Genomic DNA, 18664 nt, shown 5'->3' on the forward strand with positions numbered 1-18664 from the left:
TCTGTTTTGTCTGAGTTTAAAAGTAGAACATTTGCAGCCATCCACTTCCTTATGTCTGAAACACAGGCTTCCAGGGAGGGCAATTTTGGGACTTCACCATGTTTCATTGAAATGTACAGCTGTGTGTCATCCGCATAGCAGTGAAAGTTAACATTATGTTTCCGAATGACATCACCAAGAGGTAAAATATATAGTGAAAACAATAGTGGTCCTAAAACGGAACCTTGAGGAACACCGAAATATACAATTGATTTGTCAAAGTGTGGTGATCGATGGTAGCAAAAGCAGCACTAAGGTCTAGGAGCACGAGGACAGATGCAGAGCCTCGGTCTGACGCCATTTAAAGGACATTTACCACCTCCACAAGTGCAGTCTCAGTGCTATGATGGGATCTAAAACCAGACAGAAGCGTTTCGTGTACATTGTTTGTCTTCAGGAAGGCAGTGAGTTGCTGCGCAAGAGCTTTTTCTAAATTTTTTTAGAGGAATGGGAGATTCGATATAGGCCGATAGTTTTATATTTTCTGGGTCAAGGTTTGGCTTTTTCAAGAGAGGCTTAAAGAGAGGCTTAAAGAGAGGCTTAAATGGTGTTTCATGAAGCTCAGGCTTTCCCTGGGGAACTGCTCCAGGATGCCCATGGCAGGGTTCATAGAAAGAGCTGCGTCATGAGGCTCATGGCAGGGTTCAGAGAAAGAGCTGTGTCATGAGAGGCCCATGGCAGGGTTCAGAGAAAGAGCTGCGTCATGAGGCCAATGGCAGGGTTCAGAGAAAGAGCTGCGTCAGGAGGCTCATGGCAGGGTTCAGAGAAAGAGCTGCGTCATGAGGCCCATGGCAGGGTTCAGAGAAAGAGCTGCGTCATGAGGCCCATGGCAGGGTTCAGAGAAAGAGCTGCGTCATGAGGCCCATGGCAGGGTTCAGAGAAAGAGCTGCGTCATGAGGCCCATGGCAGGGTTCAGAGAAAGAGCTGCGTCATGAGGCTCATGGCAGGGTTCAGAGAAAGAGCTGCGTCATGAGGCTCATGGCAGGGTTCAGAGAAAGAGCTGCGTCATGAGGGATCCGAAATTACTCTACTATGAACTGGCCCTCCTCCAACTGTCTCAATCTCTCACACACACGCACACATCCCCACACACACACACTTTAAATACTATATTTGAATCTACAAATCACATTACAGTCGAGAAGGATTTAAACATTTCATAGGTCATGGATACAGTATGTGGACGCTTATGGATACAGAAAGCACCTTCTTCTCCATGCTGCAAAGCTGCCCAGGACAGCTGACATGGAGCAGTACTTTGCCAGCTCCTATGCAGGCCTGCAATCTGAAGGTCACATACTGTCAGCCTATGTACATGGCAGAGACTCCCAAATATCAGCACTACAAGAATGCACTGATAACGAAGACTGTTCGTTACTGATAACGAAGACTGTGACACAGGGGCTGGTATTTCAAAGACTTGTCAGCAAAGGCCTGCTCCATGTAAGAGTCAAAATAACAAACCACTTTCAAAATGAGCACCACACACACACACACATACTGTAACGGCTGTCGTAGTCGTTCTCCTCCTCAGACGAGGAGGAGCATGGATCGGACCAAGATGCGGATTGGTAAGTATTCATATTTTAATGGGAAAACAACAAACACTACAAAATACAACAACCAACAAACGTGACTAACCTGAAACAGTCCTGTGTGGCCCAAACACTGACACAGGAACAAACACCCACAAAACACAGGTGAAACCCAGGCTGCCTAAGTATGATTCTCAATCAGGGACAACGATTGACAGCTGTCTCTGATTGAGAATCATACCAGGCCGAACACAAAATCCCAACATAGAAAATCAAACCTAGACCAACCCACCCAACTCACGCCCTGACCAACTAAAACAAATACAAAACAAAGGAAAACAGGTCAGGAACGTGACAGAACCCCCCCCTTAAGGTGCGAACTCCGGACGCACCAGCACAAAGTCTAGGGGAGGGTCTGGGTGGGTGTCTGTCCACGGTGGCGGCTCTGGCGCTGGTCGTGGTCCCCACCCCACCATAGTCAACCCCCGCTTCCGTGGCCTCCTCCCAATATCCACCCTCCATGTCAATCCCACTATTCCAAAGAGCAGTAACAGACTGAGGGGTAGCACCGGACTGAGGGGCAGCACCGGACTGAGGGGCAGCACCGGACTGAGGGGCAGCACCGGACTGAGGGGCAGCACCGGACTGAGGGGCAGCACCGGACTGAGGGGCGGATCCTGGCTGGCGGAAGGCTCTGGCGGATCCTGGCTGGCGGAAGGCTCTGGCGGATCCTGGCTGGCGGAAGGCTCTGGCGGATCCTGGCTGGCGGAAGGCTCTGGCGGATCCTGGCTGGCGGAAGGCTCTGGCGGATCCTGGCTGGCGGAAGGCTCTGGCGGATCCTGGCTGGCTGGCAGCTCCTGGCTGGCTGGCAGCTCCTGGCTGGACGGCTCTGGCTGATCCTGGCTGGACGGCTCTGGCTGATCCTGGCTGGAAGGCTCTGGCTGATCCTGGCTGGACGGCTCTGGCTGGTCCTGGCTGGACGGCTCTGGCTGGTCCTGGCTGGACGGCTCTGGCTGGTCCTGGCTGGCTGGCTCTGAAGGCTCGGGACAGACGGGCAGCGCTGGGCAGGCAGGCAGTTCAGACAGCGCTGGGAAGGCAGGCAGTTCAGACAGCGCTGGGAAGGCAGGCAGTTCAGACAGCGCTGGAAAGGCAGGCAGTTCAGACACAGGCTGCGCTGAGCAGGCAAGCAGCGCAGGCGGCGTTGAGCAGACGGCCGACTCTGACCTGCTGAGGCGCACAGTAGGTCTAGTGCGTGGTGCCGGAACTGGAGGCACTGGCCTGGTGACACGCACCACAGGGAGAGTGCGTGGAGGAGGAACAGGGCTCTGGAAATGCACTGGAAGCCTGGTGCGTGGTGTCGGCACTGATGGTACTGGGCTGGGAAGGTGGCGCCGGATATACCGGACCGTGAAGGAGGACACGTGCTCTTGAGCACCGAGCCTCCCCAACCTTACCAGGTTGAATGGTCCCCGTAGCCCTGCCAGTGCGGCGAGGTGGAATAGCCCGCACTGGGCTATGCAGGTGAACCGGGAACACCACCTGTAAGGCTGGTGCCATGTTCATGGCACCCGGCTCGATGCCCAACCTAGCCCTCCCAGTGCGGCAAGGTGGAATAGCCCGCACTGGGCTAAGCACGCGTACTGGGGACACCGTGCGCTCAACCGCATAACACGGTGTCTGACCAGTACGACGCCCTCGCACTCCACGGTAAGCCCGGGGAGTTGGCTCGGGTATCCAACCCGGCTTCGCCACACTCCCCTTTAGCCCCCCCCCAAGATTTTTTGGGGTGAGCCTCTCGGGCTTCCAGCCGCTCTGCCTTGCTTTCGCCTCATAAAACCTCCTCTCCGCTTTCGCTGCCTCCAGCTCCGCTTCGGGGCGGCGACACTCCTCTGGCTCTGCCCAGGGTCCTTTCCCGTCTAGGATTTCCTCCCAAGTCCATTCCTCTTTTCCCCATTGCTGTTGTTCTTACCTTCCTTCTCCAATCCGCTTGGTCCTGTTATGGTGGGTGTTTCTGTAACGGCTGTCGTAGTCGTTCTCCTCCTCAGACGAGGAGGAGCATGGATCGGACCAAGATGCGGATTGGTAAGTATTCATATTTTAATGGGAAAACAACAAACACTACAAAATACAACAACCAACAAACGTGACTAACCTGAAACAGTCCTGTGTGGCCCAAACACTGACACAGGAACAAACACCCACAAAACACAGGTGAAACCCAGGCTGCCTAAGTATGATTCTCAATCAGGGACAACGATTGACAGCTGTCTCTGATTGAGAATCATACCAGGCCGAACACAAAATCCCAACACAGAAAATCAAACCTAGACCAACCCACCCAACTCACGCCCTGACCAACTAAAACAAATACAAAACAAAGGAAAACAGGTCAGGAACGTGACACATACATACACACATTTACACACACATGCCTTCCTCCTCGCCCCCACAGCCATGGGAACCACTCAGTCCCAGAGAATAAGGGGGATTAATCCTCCTGACTCCTATCAACTAGCTAGTGGGGTACAACGGAACATAATCAACCTGACTCCTGTCAACTAGCTAGTGGGGTACAACGGAATATAATCCACCTGACTCCTGTCAACTAACTAGTGGGGTACAACGGAATATAATCCACCTGACTCCTATCAACTAGCTAGTGGGGTACAACGGAACATAATCCACCTGACTCCTGTCAACTAACTAGTGGGGTACAAGGGAACATAATCCACCTGACTCCTGTCAACTAACTAGTGGGGTACAAGGGAACATAATCCACCTGACTCCTGTCAACTAACTAGTGGGGTACAAGGGAACATAATCCACCTGACTCCTGTCAACTAACTAGTGGGGTACAAGGGAACATAATCCACCTGACTCCTGTCAACTAGCTAGTGGGGTACAACGGAACATAATCCACCTGACTCCTGTCAACTAGCTAGTGGGGTACAACGGAACATAATCCACCTGACTCCTGTCAACTAACTAGTGGGGTACAAGGGAACATAATCCACCTGACTCCTGTCAACTAACTAGTGGGGTACAAGGGAACATAATCCACCTGACTCCTGTCAACTAACTAGTGGGGTACAAGGGAACATAATCCACCTGACTCCTGTCAACTAACTAGTGGGGTACAAGGGAACATAATCCACCTGACTCCTGTCAACTAGCTAGTGGGGTACAACGGAACATAATCCACCTGACTCCTGTCAACTAGCTAGTGGGGTACAACGGAATATAATCCACCTGACTCCTGTCAACTAACTAGTGGGGTACAACGGAACATAATCCACCTGACTCCTGTCAACTAACTAGTGGGGTACAAGGGAACATAATCCACCTGACTCCTGTCAACTAACTAGTGGGGTACAAGGGAACATAATCCACCTGACTCCTGTCAACTAACTAGTGGGGTACAAGGGAACATAATCCACCTGACTCCTATCAACTAACTAGTGGGGTACAAGGGAACATAATCCACCTGACTCCTATCAACTAGCTAGTGGGATACAAGGGAACATAATCCACCTGACTCCTGTCAACTAGCTAGTGGGGTACAACGGAACATAATTCCCTGGAAAGATCATGAAGGGAATGACCAATGAGCCAAATGAACGATGAAGGAACTCAATGATAAACAACAACTATGCCTGCGTCACTGGAAAATATCTAGTGAGTGGACAAAGGCCTTTTGTCCTAAATTGCCCCCTATTCCCTATGGAGTGCACTACTTTTCACCAAGGCCTAGAGGGAATAGGGTGCCATTTGTGATACATCCAAGATATTATCTTCCAATGTGCTGTAGATAAACAACATACCCACAGCAACAGATTCAGTGAAGCATCCGTGTGATAACCAGGAAGCCATAACTACATGATGCCAACTGGCTTGCTGAGACACCAGCTGTTGACTTTCCATTTTCACATTGTCAGCTCCAGCTATCTCTGTGAGTGGTGGTCGATAGCCACACAATTGTGTGTGTGTGTGTGTGTGTGTGTGTGTGTGTGTGTGTGTGTGTGTGTGTGTGTGTGTGTGTGTGCGTGCGTGCGTGCGTTAGTGCGTGCGTGCGTGCGTGCGTGCGTGCGTGCGTGCGTGCGTGCGTGAGTAGTTGTTGATTTCCAGGACCCAGCAGGGGAGGTCACGGTGTCTGTATGGCATACGTCTAGAGCAGTGTTTCCACAAACTCAGTCCTCGGAACCCCAAGTGGTGCACGTTTTGGCTCGCTTAAGGGACTCTTCTCCAGGTTCATCTCTCTGTAGGTGATTGCTTTGTTATGGAAGGTTTGGGAATCACTTCCTTTTAGGTGGTTGTAGACTTTAACGGCTCTTTTCTCTCTCTGTCTAGCTCTCTCCAACTCTCTCTTTCTCTCTATTTATCTCTCTCAAGAGGAGTCCCTCTACCAGAAGTCTACAGGCTACAGATAACAGCTCCGTATAAAAGACCTCTCACCAGGCTGACAATACGTCCCACAGCACATTAGACTCTAAAGTCTCCACAGTGTTGTAAAGCTAATGTTGATTCATAACAAAGTATGCCAGCCTGACTGTTTTCACAGATGGCCATATGGGCCCTGGTCAATAGTAGCGCGCTATGAAGGGCCTAGGGTACCATTGGATCACACCGCTGTCTCTACAAGCAAAAAAAAATGATGCTGCAGTAGATAGCTGCCGTTTTACAGGCTCCTGGCCAATTCTGAGTTTTTTGTATGGGGTTTTTCTCTTCTTCTTTCTTTGTGCATAATGTTTCCGCCGTCATTTCATATGACGGATGTATTCTATCAAGAACTGTAATATCCTACGTTTCTCTGAGTCGTGGCCGAACAAGGACATGGATAATACACATCTAGTTGGTTTTTCTATGCGTCGACAGGATCAAACGGTAGCCTCGGGTAAAGGGGGAGGTTTGTGTCTCTTTGTTAACAACAGCTGCCAACCCGCGAGACTATAATCTATCAGATATGACAGACACTTCAAAACATACTTCCCTTTGAAATCTGTTTTCCCATGTATGAATCTGTTATTCAATGAGTTTCTATGGGCTAATAGCATTAAATAATGTTGTTCTATATTTGTTTTTAAATCTAAATGATCCTTGGTATGACCATGATCCTTGGTATGACAGTACAATAATAAACTATGAGCTACACCTTTAGTTAATACAACTACTGACAGGAGCCGTGTGACACACAGATAGGGAGCCTGTCAAATCCAATACAATTTTATCCGTCACATGCTTGGTAAACAACAGGTGTAGACTAACAGTGACATGCTTGCTTTACGGGTCCTTCCCAACAATTGCAGAGAGAAAGAAAATAGAGACATAATAGAAAAGTAATTACACATAATAATAATAATAAAAGTAATGATAAATGCACGATGAGTAATGATAACTTGGCTATATACAGTACACGGGGTACCTGTACTGAGGTAATTGACGTAGATAGTGGATGTACAGCGCCCTCAGAAGGTATTCACACTTGTTCCACATTATGTTGTGTTACAGCCTGAAGTAATTTGCTTGGACTCATTTTTCTCTGTGCAATCATAGTGTTTAACATGGTTTTTCGAATGACTACCTCATCTCTGTACCCCACACATAGAATTATCTGTTAAGTCCCTCAGTCGAGCAGTGAATTTCAAACACAGATTCAACCACAGGACTAGGGATGTTTTCCAATGCCTTGAAAAGAAGGGCACCTATTGGTTGATGTGTAAAAAAAAAAACAGACATTGAATATCCCTTTGAGCATGGTGATGTTATTAATTACCCTTTAGATGGTGTATCAACACATCCCGTCACTACAAAGATACAGGCGTCCTTCCTAACTCAGTTGCCGGAGAGGATGGAAACCGCTCAGGGAGTTCATCATGAGGACAATGGTGACTTTAAAATAGTTACACAGTTTAATGGCTGTGATAGGAGAAAACTGAGGATGGATCAACAACATTGTAGTTACTCCACAATACTAACCTAATTGATAGAAAATAAGGAAGCATGCATCCTGTTTTCAACAAGGCACTAAAGTAATACTGCTAAAAATGTGGCAAAGCAGTTAACTTTATGTCCTGAATACAAAGTGTTATGTTTGGGGAAAATCCAATACAACACATTACTGAGTAACTCTCTTCATATGTTCAAGCATAGTGGTGGCTGCATCATGTTATGGGTATGCTTGTAATTGTTAAGGACTGGGCAGTTTTTCAGGATAAAAAATAAACTGAATGGAGCTAGGCACAGGTAAAAATCCTAGAGGATTTTTGAATTCAGGCTGTAACACAACAAAATGCGGATAAGTCAAGGGGTCTGAATACTTTCTGGAGGCTCTGTACATTTAACTCGGAATAAAGTGACTATGCAACAGGATAGACATCAAACAGTAGCAGCAGCAAATGTGATGACAAAAAAAAAGGTCAACGCATATAGTCCAGGTAGCTATGGTTAACTATTAAACAAACTTTTTAGCAGTCTTATGGCTTGGGGGGTAGAAGCGGTTCAGTGTTCCTGATGGTTCCAGACTTGGTGCATCGGTACAACTTAACGTGCGGTAGCACAAAGAACAACCTATGACTTGGGTGGCTGGAGTCTTTGAAAAGTTTTAGGGCCTTCCTCTCACACTGCCTGGTATAGAGTTCCTGGATGATCTACTTGGCCGTACGCACTACCCTCTGTAGCGCCTTGCGGTCGGATGCCATGCAGCTGCCATACCAAGCAGTGATGCAGCCAGTCAAGATGCTCTCAATGGTGCAGCTGTAGAAGAGAATCTGAGGATCTGTGGGCCCATGCCAAATCTTTTCAGCCTCCTGAGGGGGAAGAGGCGTTGTCGTGCCCTCTTCATTACTGTGTTGGTGTGTGAGGACCATGATAGATACTTACTGATGTGGACACCGAGGACCTTGAAGCTCTCGAACTGCTCCACTACAGCCCTGTCGATGTGAATTGGGGCGTGCCCGGTCCTCCGTTTCCTGTAGTCCGCGATCAGCTCCTTTGTCTTGCTGACGTTGAGGGAGAGATTGTTATCCTGGCACCTCACTGCCAGGTCACTGACCTCCTCTCTATAGGCTGTCTCATCATTGTCGGTGATCAGGCCTTCCACCGTTGTGGCGTCAGCAAACTTAATGATGGTTTTTGGTGTCATATGTGGCCACGCAGCTGTTGGTGAACAGGGAGGGGACTAAGCACACACCCCTGAGGCGCCTTTGATTTCAAGGTCAGCGTGGCGGATATGTTATTGCTTACCCTCACCACCTGGGGGCGACCCGTCAGGATGTCCAGGATCCAGTTAAAGAGGGAGGTGTTCAGTCCCAGGGAACTTAGCTTAGTGATGAGCTTAGAGGGCACTAGGGGTTTGAATGGTGAGCTTTAGTCAAAGAACAACATTCTCACGTAGGTGTTCCTTTTGTCCAGGTGAGAGAGGGCAGTGTGAAGTGCAATAGAGATTGCGTCATCTGTAGATCTGTTGGGGCGGTATTTGAATTGGAGTGGGCCCAGGGTGTCTGGGATGATGGTGTTGATGTGAGCCATGACCAGCCTTTCAAAACTTTTCATGGCTACAGACTTGAGTGCTACGGGTCGGTAGTCATTTAGGCAGGTTACCGTAGTGTTCTTGGGCACAGGGACTATGGTGGTCTGCTTGAAACATGTTGGTATTACAGACTCAGACAGGGAGAGGGTGAAGACAGTTAGTCAGCGCATGTTTGGAGTACACGTTCAGGTAATCTATCTGGCCCTGCGGCCTTGTGAATGTTGACCTGTTTAAAGGTCTTACTCACATCGGCTGCGGAGAGCGCCATCTCACAGTCATCCGGAACAGCTGATACCTTCATGCATGTTTCATTGTTACTTGCCTCAAAGCGAGCATTGAAGTAATTTAGCTCGTCTGGTAGGCTTGTGTCACTGGGAAGCTTTCGGCTGTGCTTCCCTTTGTATTCTGTAATGGTTTGTAAGCCCTGCCACATCCGACGAGCGTCAGAGCCGGTGTGGTACGGTTTGATCTTAGTCCTGTATTGATGCTTTGCCTGGTGGTTGATGGTTCGTCGGAGGGCGTAGCGGGATTTCTGATAAGATTCTGGGTTCTTATAAGCTTCCGCTCCTTGAAAGCGGCAGCTCTACCCTTTAGCTCAGTGCGAATGTTGCCTGTAATTCATGGCTCCTGGTTGGGGTGTGTAAGTACAGTCACTGTGGGGACGACGTCATCGATGCACTTATTGATGAAGCCAGTGACTGATGTGGTGTACTCCTCAATGCCATCGGAATAATCCCAGAACATATTCCATTCTGTGCTGGAATATGGAATCTGGGTCAACAGTGACAACAATGTCCTCAGCAAATGTCAAATTGGCTTTCAAACCAAAAATACCGTACAGACCACGTGTACACATCCTTATTGACAAACAAACCAAAACCAAAGCAAAGTCCTCCTATGCTTTGTTGATTTCAATAAGCTTTTGACTCAATTTGGCATGAGGGTCTGCTATACAAATTGATGGAAAACGGAGTTCGGAGGAAAACGTATGACATTATAAAATCAATGCACACGAACAACAAGTGTGCTGTTTAAATTGGTAATAAACACACAGATGTATTCCCTCAGGGCTGATTGGTGAGACAGGGATGCAGCTTGAGCCCCAACCTCTTCAAAATGTATATCAATGAATTGTCAAGGGCACTAGAACATTCTGCAGCACCTTACCTCATACTACTGGACAGATGATCTGGTGCTTCTGTCCCCAACCAAGGAGGGCCTACAGGAGCACCTAGATATTTTACACAGATTCTGTCAGATTTAGGTCCTGACAGTTGATCTCAGTAAGACAAAAATAATGGTGTTCCAAAAAATGTCCAGTAGCAAGGATAACAAATACAAATTCTATCTAGACACCGTTGCCCTAGAGCACACAAAGACCTATAACTACCTCGAACTAAATATCAACACCACAGGTAACTTCCACAAGGCTGTGAACGAGAGTCATGGCAAGAAGTGCCTTCTACACCGTCAAAAGGAACTAAAACTCGACATCCCAATTAGGATCTGACAAAAAATATTTGAATCAGTTACAGAACCCATTGCCCTCTATGGTTGTGAGATCTGGGATCCACTCACCAATCAGGAATTTACAAAATGAGACAAGCACCCAATTGAGACTCAGCATGCAGAATGCAAAGAAATATATACTTTGTGTGAAACGCAAAACCACAAACAATGCATGCAGAGCAGAAATAGGACTATACCCGGTAGTTATCAACATCCAGAAAAGAGCTGTTCAATTCTATAACTACCTAAAAGGAAGCAATGCCTACACATTCCATCACAAAGCCCTTTAGAGAAGAGTCCACTCAGACAGCTGCTTCTAGGGCTCTGTTCACAAACACAAACAGTCCCCACAAGAGCCCCAGGACAGCAACACAATTAGACCCAAACAAAATTATGAGACAGCAAAAAAATTACTATTTGACACACTGGTAAAAATCGATCAAAATCCAGAGTAAATTGGAATGCTATCTGGCGCTGAACAGAGAGTACACAGTGGCAGAATACCTGACCACAGTGACAGACCCAAAATAAAGTAAATCTTTGGCTATGTCCAGACTCAGTGAGCATAGCCTTGCTATTGAGAGAGGCAACTCAAGAGCTCCAAGAGAAGACGGTAGTGTGCACATAGCCTCACAAAATGAAGTGGAAACTGAGCTGCATTTTCTAACCTCCTGCCAAATGTATGACTACATTAGAGATACATACTTACCACAGATCATACAGACCCACAAACCCCCTCACTTTTGTGGGAGTGTGTGTGTGTGTGTGTGTGTGTGTGTGTGTGTGTGTGTGTGTGTGTGTGTGTGTGTGTGTGTGTGTGTGTGTGTGTGTGTGTGTGTGTGTGTGTGTGTGTGTGTGTGTGTGCGTGTGTGTGTGGCGTTGTTATAGTGAGAGAGAGAGAGCGAGAGTGTGTGTGTGTGTGTGTGTGTGTGTGTGTGTGTGTGTGTGTGTGTGTGTGTGTGTGTGTGTGTGTGTGTGTGTGTGTGTGTGTGTGTGTGTGTGTGTGTGTGTGTGTGTGTGTGTGTGGTGCTCATTTTGAAAGTGGTTTGTTATTTTGACTCTTACATGGAGCAGGCCTTTGCTGACAAGTCTTTGAAATACCAGCCCCTCGTGTCACAGTCTTCGTTATCAGTAACGAACAGTCTTCGTTATCAGTGCATTCTTGTAGTGCTGATATTTGGGAGTCTCTGCCATGTACATAGGCTGACAGTATGTGACCTTCAGATTGCAGGCCTGCATAGGAGCTGGCAAGGTACTGCTCCATGTCAACTGTCCTGGGCAGCTTTGCAGCATGGAGAAGAAGGTGCTTTCTGTATCCATAAGTGTCCACATACTGTATCCATGACCTATGAAATGTTTAAATCCTTCTCGACTGTAATGTGATTTGTGATTTGTCAAATATAGTATTTAAAATGTGTGTGTGTGTTGGTGCATGCGTGCGTGTGTGAGAGAGATTGAGACAGTTGGAGGAGGGCCAGTTCATAGTAGATCCCTCATGACGCAGCTCTTTCTCTGAACCCTGCCATGGGCCTCATGACGCAGCTCTTTCTCTGAACCCTGCCATGAGCCTCATGACGCAGCTCTTTCTCTGTACCCTGCCACGCGCTTCCTGGCGCAGTTCCCCAGGGAAAGCCTGAGCTTCATGAAACACAATTTACAAATTAGATTAGTGTGTAAACAATGCTAAGCTGTAGAACACAGAGCTCATGGACTTCAACTAGAAACAGAGAGAGAGAGAGAGAGAGAGAGAGAGAGAGAGAGAGAGAGAGAGAGAGAGAGAGAGAGAGAGAGAGAGAGAGAGAGAGAGAGAGAGAGAGAGAGAGAGAGAGAGAGAGAGAGAGAGAGAGCGAGAGCAATGCTAACAATTTTTCAGCTTTTTATAAATATCAAGGTTAATGGCTTGATCATACATGACACATTGACATTTCATGTTTGACCCACGCAGCAGGGCCGTGCACAGACATTTTAGGGGGCATGTGCTCAAACGTGCACCTCCCAAAAACAAATCCCTGCAACCGAGGTCACAGACTCGTTGAGAAATGATGACTTTGATTATTTAGTTCCATAGAAGCAATAGATGGCCACATCTTAATGGCAAATTAAATGTCACAAATAAATAACCCTTAATCTCATTCACTTTAATAATAGTAATGTACCATTTGCTACAGTTAACAAAATGGATAACTCGCTTTCTATTTTATTTTTAATGTGATTTTTCACCAATACTCTTATAAAATCATTTCATAATCGAATATCTAATCTTCTAGCTTCATAGTATACTTTTATAATAATGTAATTTTAAAGTAATTTTAAATATAATAACTCTGTAGTCATGTACTTGACCACAGATCCGGAGGGGGCACCACAGGTCCCGGATTGTTGGGGTAAAATGTTTTACATTCCCTATGTTCTCTACATTCTCTACATTCCCTATGTTCTCTACATTCTCTACATTCCCTATGTTCTCTACATTCTCTACATTACCTATGTTCTCTACATTCTCTACATTCCCTATGTTCTCTACATTCTCTACATTCCCTATGTTCTCTACATTCCCTATGTTCTCTACATTCTCTACATTCCCTATGTTCTCTACATTCTCTACATTCCCTATGTTCTCTACATTCTCTACATTCCCTATGTTCTCTACATTCTCTACATTCCCTATGTTCTCTACATTCTCTACATTCTCTACATTCCCTATGTTCTCTACATTCTCTACATTCCCTATGTTCTCTACATTCTCTACATTCCCTATGTTCTCTACATTCTCTACATTCCCTATGTTCTCTACATTCTCTACATTCCCTATGTTCTCTACATTCTCTACAGTCTCTACATTCTCTACATTCCCTATGTTCTCTACATTCTCTACATTCCCTATGTTCTCTACATTCCCTATGTTCTCAACATTCTCTACAGTCTCTACATTCTCTACATTCCCTATGTTCTCTACATTCTCTACATTCCCTATGTTCTCAACATTCCCTATGTTCTCTACATTCTCTACATTCCCTATGTTCTCTACATTCTCTACATTCCCTATGTTCTCTACATTCTCTACATTCCCTATGTTCTCAACATTCTCTACAGTCTCTACATTCTCTACATTCCCTATGTTCTCTACATTCTCAACATTCCCTATGTTCTCAACATTCTCTACAGTCTCTAGTCTCTACATTCCCTATGTTCTCTACATTCCCTATGTTCTCAACATTCCCTATGTTCTCTACATTCTCTACATTCCCTATGTTCTCTACATTCTCTACATTCCCTATGTTCTCAACATTCTCTACAGTCTCTACATTCTCTACATTCCCTATGTTCTCTACATTCTCAACATTCCCTATGTTCTCAACATTCTCTAGTCTCTACATTCTCTACATTCCCTATGTTCTCTACATTCTCAACATTCCCTATGTTCTCAACATTCTCTACAGTCTCTAGTCTCTACATTCCCTATGTTCTCTACATTCCCTATGTTCTCAACATTCCCTATGTTCTCTACATTCTCTACATTCCCTATGTTCTTTACATTCTCTACATTCCCTATGTTCTCAACATTCTCTACAGTCTCTACATTCTCTACATTCCCTATGTTCTCTACATTCTCAACATTCCCTATGTTCTCTACATTCTCTACATTCTCTGTGTACTGAACACATGCAGGCAGAATGTTCATCCTTACTTATTTCCATGGTTTCACAACTAGTCAGGTCTTTCTCTTTGAAATCAGCCCCCCACTGTTCTGCATCCTCCTTTCTCCTTTCCTCTCCTCTCCTCTACTCTCCTCCCAGGCAACAGAGATCTCCCACAGCCCTGTAGCCTTACTGTTCAGAGGAACCTAGTGGAGGAGCATATTAGAGAGAGAGAGAGAGCGAGAGAGAGAGCGAGAGAGAGAGAGAGAGAGAGAGAGAGAGAGCGAGAGAGAGAGAGAGAGAGAGAGAGAGAGAGAGAGAGAGAGAGAGAGAGAGAGAGAGAGAGAGAGAGAGAGAGAGCGCATACGTGTGTGTGTGTGCGTGTGTATGTGAGAAAAATCTAGGTCAAACATGTTGTTTCTGCTGGTACACTGTAGAAGGGATGTTGTGCTGCTTTGAGTCATATTTTGTATTTAATGTTGTGTAGACTGGTGATCCTTTGGACCAGGTGTTGAAGTTACGTTTTATTAAGTGTATGCGTGTGTGTGTGTGTGTGTGTGTGTGTGTGTGTGTGTGTGTGTGTGTGTGTGTGTGTGTGTGTGTGTGTGTGTGTGTGTGTGTGTGTGTGTGTGTGTGTGTGTGTGTGTGTGTGTGATTTTTGGGGAATGTGAGTTGTAGTTATGTTATTTTGTTGTTGTGAGGAAAATAACAGAATCCTTACAGAGAATGGCAGCCTTTAATATTGTAGGGCAGCAAGAAGTACAGGAGAAACAAAACATAACAGAAAGGCCTAGCACCTACTACTCCAGTCATACAGACCAACCATAACAGAAAGGCCTAGCACCTACTACTCCAGTCATACAGACCAACCATAACAGAAAGGCCTACCACCTACTACTCCAGTCATACAGACCAACCATAACAGAAAGGCCTACCACCTACTACTCCAGTCATACAGACCAACCATAACAGAAAGGCCTAGCACCTACTACTCCAGTCATACAGACCAACCATAACAGAAAGGCCTACCACCTACTACTCCAGTCATACAGACCAACCATAACAGAAAGGCCTAGCATCTACTACTCCAGTCATACAGACCAACCATAACAGAAAGACCTAGCACCTACTACTCCAGTCATACAGACCAACCATAACAGAAAGACCTAGCACCTACTACTCCAGTCATACAGACCAACCATAACAGAAAGACCTAGCACCTACTACTCCAGTCATACAGACCAACCATAACAGAAAGACCTAGCACCTACTACTCCAGTCATACAGACCAACCATAACAGAAAGACCTAGCACCTACCACTCCAGTCATACAGACCAACCATAACAGAAAGACCTAGCACCTACTACTCCAGTCATACAGACCAACCATAACAGAAAGGCCTAGCACCTACGACTCCAGTCATACAGACCAACCATAACAGAAAGACCTAGCACCTACCACTCCAGTCATACAGACCAACCATAACAGAAAGACATAATTTGGATAATTGTCCAAGTGGATGTAATTGTGATGGACGCTGTAGGAGAGAGGAATAATGTCGTGGGAGAGACAAAAAGTGAGTAAAAAACACCCTAAATATGTTTAGAACTACAAATGAACTTTCTTCTGTCGATTCTTGTTTTTTTTTCTGAATACTCACTAAATATAGCGACAAAGTCGCTAAGTTGGCAACAGTGGTGAGAGGTGGGTAGCGAGATATCAGTAAACATTTGTAATCACATACTATTTCTTCTTAATTATGGTCATTCGAGGACAGTACATTTTTCATTTGGGTCTCGACATGAATAAACTCAAGAACCTCTGACATGGATTCTTAAACTATGGTTTGGGACCCAAAGCGGTTATTAACATGTGATAGGTGGATCGCGAGATATGAGTAAACATTCAGAATCATACACTATTTCTTCATAATTTTGGTTGTTCGAGGACACTACATTTCTCATTTGGCTGTCGAGCTTAAAAATGGTAAAAACATCTGAAACAGCAGATGAATCAGTTCGTGTAAGTAATTAACCTACAATGTGCTGGGGGACTTTGTCAAATGGCAGAGTTGCTGAGTTTCTTAGCTTACAAAGTAAGTCTTAACTCGTTAAAAAAAAAAACTTCTGAAATGACATTGCTGTGTCGTGACCGGGATTCAAACAGGGGTTGCTGCGACCACAACGCAGAGTACTAACCACTATACGATCACGGCTGGCTACAAGAACTGGCTTTGTAGAGCCTACTTAGGCTGTGAAAGTGATGTGCACAAGCTGGCTAAACTCTTTTCATTTTGGTCTCGATAATGAACAAACTGTCGAGCTTTACACAGTCGGTAGGTTTTAACTCATTCAAATAGTGCCCTTTTTCCGTGACATTGGAATATCTCAATTTCACCCTCCACGTCTTCTCCAATTCTCTAAACCCATTGGTGAGAAAACCTGAGTGCCCTCCACCAATGTGTACAATGAAATGCTCGAAAAGGTGCTGCTGAGATTTGAACTCAGGATCTCCTGTTTACTAGACAGGCGCTTTAACCAACTAAGCCACAGCACCCATAAATGTGACGTCTTTTGCAGATGTGAACACCCAAACCTATTTGATCAAACCAGTCTCATTCATTTAACCCATATCTCTGTCTAGCAAAATCACATCACAAAAGAGGGGTCATTTACTAATATTGGAATCGATACGGACACCTTCAACTGTCTAGCAACAGGGTTTCTTAAGCTATGTTTTGGGACGCAAAGTAGGCCTTAACATGTGAGTGGCAGTGTTGGCAAATCCTCAGTAAGAAAAGTAGCTGTTGGCTGTCCTAAAAGTAGCTAGAAGTCGCTAAATGACGGCATCACATAATTTGCATAATTGTCCAAGTGGATGTAATTGTGATGGACGCTGTAGGAGAGAGGAATAATGTCGTGGGAGAGACAAAAAGTCACTAAAAAACAACACCCTAAATATGTTTAGAACTACAAATGAACTTTCTTCTGTCGATTCTTGTTTTTTTTTCTGAATACTCACTAAATATAGCGACAAAGTCGCTAAGTTGGCAACAGTGGTGAGAGGTGGGTAGCGAGATATCAGTAAACATTTGTAATCACATACTATTTCTTCTTAATTATGGTCATTCGAGGACAGTACATTTTTCATTTGGGTCTCGACATGAATAAACTCAAGAACCTCTGACATGGATTCTTAAACTATGGTTTGGGACCCAAAGCGGTTATTAACATGTGATAGGTGGATCGCGAGATATGAGTAAACATTCAGAATCATACACTATTTCTTCATAATTTTGGTTGTTCGAGGACACTACATTTCTCATTTGGCTGTTGAGCTTAAAAATGGTAAAAACATCTGAAACAGCAGATTAATCAGTTCGTGTAAGTAATTAACCTACAATGTGCTGGGGGACTTTGTCAAATGGCAGAGTTGCTGAGTTTCTTAGCTTACAAAGTAAGTCTTAACTCGTTCAAAAAAAAAACTTCTGAAATGACATTGCTGTGCCGTGACCTGGATTCAAACCAGGGTTGCTGCGACCACAACGCAGAGTACTAACCACTATACGATCACGGCTGGCTACAAGTAGTGGCTTTGTAGATTCTACTTAGGCTGTGAAACTGATGCGCACAAGCTGGCTAAACTCTTTTCATTTTGGTCTCGATAATGAACAAACCGTCGAGCTTTACACAGTCGGTATGTTGTAACTAATTCAAAAAGTGCCCTTTTTCCGTGACATTGGAATATCTCAATTTCACCCTCCACGTCTTCTTTAATTCTCTAAACCCATTGGTGAGAAAACCTGAGTGCCCTTCACTCTGACATTCTCCACCAATGTGTACAATGAAATGCTCGAAAAGGTGCTGCTCAGATTTGAACTCAGGATCTCCTGTTTACTAGACAGGCACTTTAACCAACTAAGCCACAGCACCCATAAATGTGACGTCTTTTGCAGATGTGAACACCCAAACCTATTTGATCAAACCAGTCTCATTCATTTAACCCATATCTCTGTCTAGCAAAATCACATCACAAAAGAGGGGTCATTTACTAATATTGGAATCGATACGGACACCTTCAACTGTCTAGCAACAGGGTTTCTTAAGCTATGTTTTGGGACGCAAAGTAGGCCTTAGCATGTGAGTGGCAGTGTTGGGAAATCCTCAGTAAGGAAAGTAGCTGTTGGCTGTCCTAAAAGTAGCTAGAAGTCGCTAAATGACGGCATCACATAATTTGCATAATTGTCCAAGTGGATGTAATTGTGATGGACGCTGTAGGAGAGAGGAATAATGTCGTGGGAGAGACAAAAAGTGAGTAAAAAACAACACCCTAAATATGTTTAGAACTACAAATGAACTTTCTTCTGTCGATTCTTGTTTTTTTCTTCTGAATACTCACTAAATATAGCGACTAAGTC

General features: G+C 45.3%; 1 long non-coding RNA gene and 2 other non-coding genes across 3 annotated transcripts in view; all 3 read right to left on the minus strand.

The window, feature by feature from the left end:
• LOC139543061 (uncharacterized) overlaps positions 1-14424 on the minus strand; it is a 35551-nt gene extending 21127 nt beyond the window's left edge. The window contains exon 1 of the long non-coding RNA XR_011668593.1: positions 14297-14424. This is a non-coding gene — a long non-coding RNA (uncharacterized lncRNA). The remainder of the gene's footprint in view (positions 1-14296) is intronic.
• Positions 14425-16729: 2305 nt separating this feature from the next.
• On the minus strand, positions 16730-16803 carry trnat-agu (transfer RNA threonine (anticodon AGU)). Its single transcript has one exon. It is a non-coding gene; the product is annotated as a tRNA-Thr (tRNA).
• A 1302-nt stretch (positions 16804-18105) lies between these two features.
• Positions 18106-18179, minus strand: trnat-agu (transfer RNA threonine (anticodon AGU)). The gene has a single exon. It is a non-coding gene; the product is annotated as a tRNA-Thr (tRNA).
• Between the last annotated feature and the right edge of the window lie 485 nt (positions 18180-18664).

This window comes from Salvelinus alpinus, chromosome 17 (genome assembly GCF_045679555.1).
Source record: "Salvelinus alpinus chromosome 17, SLU_Salpinus.1, whole genome shotgun sequence".
Classification (NCBI taxonomy): Eukaryota; Metazoa; Chordata; class Actinopteri; order Salmoniformes; family Salmonidae; genus Salvelinus; species Salvelinus alpinus.